Below are 1,380 nucleotides of genomic sequence, written 5' to 3' on the forward strand. Positions count from 1 at the left end.
ACAATCTGGCTGCTGTGTAGGAACATTTTCATTGGCTGCTGTGTAGGAACATCCTCAATGGCTGCTGTGTAGGAACATCTTCATGTGCAGGAACATCTTCATCGTCCAGGAAGGGTATAAAAGGGGGCCGCGCCGCCCTGAGATTCACTAGATAGATAGATAGAGATAGAGACATATAGATAGATAGATAGATAGATAGATAGATAGATAGATAGATAGATAGATAGATAGATAGATAGATAGATAGATAGATAGATAGATAGATAGATAGATAGACACAGCAGCCAATGAGACTGTTCCTACACAGCAGCCAATGAAGATGTTCCAACACAGCAGCCATTGAGGATGTTCCTACACAGCAGCCAATGAAAATGTTCTTACACAGCAGCCAGATTGTGACATCACAGGGATGCTCTGTGATGTCACAATCTGGCTGCTGTGTAGGAACATTTTCATTGGCTGCTGTGTAGGAACATCCTCAATGGCTGCTGTGTAGGAACATCTTCATGTGCAGGAACATCTTCATCGTCCAGGAAGGGTATAAAAGGGGGCCGCGCCGCCCTGAAAGTCACTAGATAGATAGATAGAGATAGAGACATATAGATAGATAGATAGATAGATAGATAGATAGATAGATAGATAGATAGATAGATAGATAGATAGATAGATGGATAGATAGATAGATAGATAGATAGATAGATAGATAGATAGATAGATAGATAGATAGATAGATAGATAGATAGATAGATAGACACAGCAGCCAATGAGACTGTTCCTACACAGCAGCCAATGAAGATGTTCCAACACGCAGCCATTGAGGATGTTCCTACACAGCAGCCAATGAAAATGTTCTTACACAGCAGCCAGATTGTGACATCACAGGGATGCTCTGTGATGTCACAATCTGGCTGCTGTGTAGGAACATCTTCATGTGCAGGAACATCTTCATCGTCCAGGAAGGGTATAAAAGGGGGCCGCGCCGCCCTGAGAGTCACTAGATAGATAGATAGAGATAGAGACATATAGATAGATAGATAGATAGATAGATAGATAGATAGATAGATAGATAGATAGATAGATAGATAGATAGATAGATAGATAGATGGATAGATAGATAGATAGATAGATAGATAGATAGATAGATAGATAGATAGATAGATAGATAGATAGATAGATAGATAGATAGATAGATAGATAGATAGATAGATTGATAGACACAGCAGCCAATGAGACTGTTCCTACACAGCAGCCAATGAAGATGTTCTTACACAGCAGCCATTGAGGATGTTCCTACACAGCAGCCAATGAAAATGTTCCTACACAGCAGCCAGATTGTGACATCACAGGGATGCTCTGTGATGTCACAATCTGGCTGCTGTG

This window comes from Borostomias antarcticus (genome assembly GCF_949987555.1).
Source record: "Borostomias antarcticus genome assembly, contig: scaffold_71, whole genome shotgun sequence".
Classification (NCBI taxonomy): Eukaryota; Metazoa; Chordata; class Actinopteri; order Stomiiformes; family Stomiidae; genus Borostomias; species Borostomias antarcticus.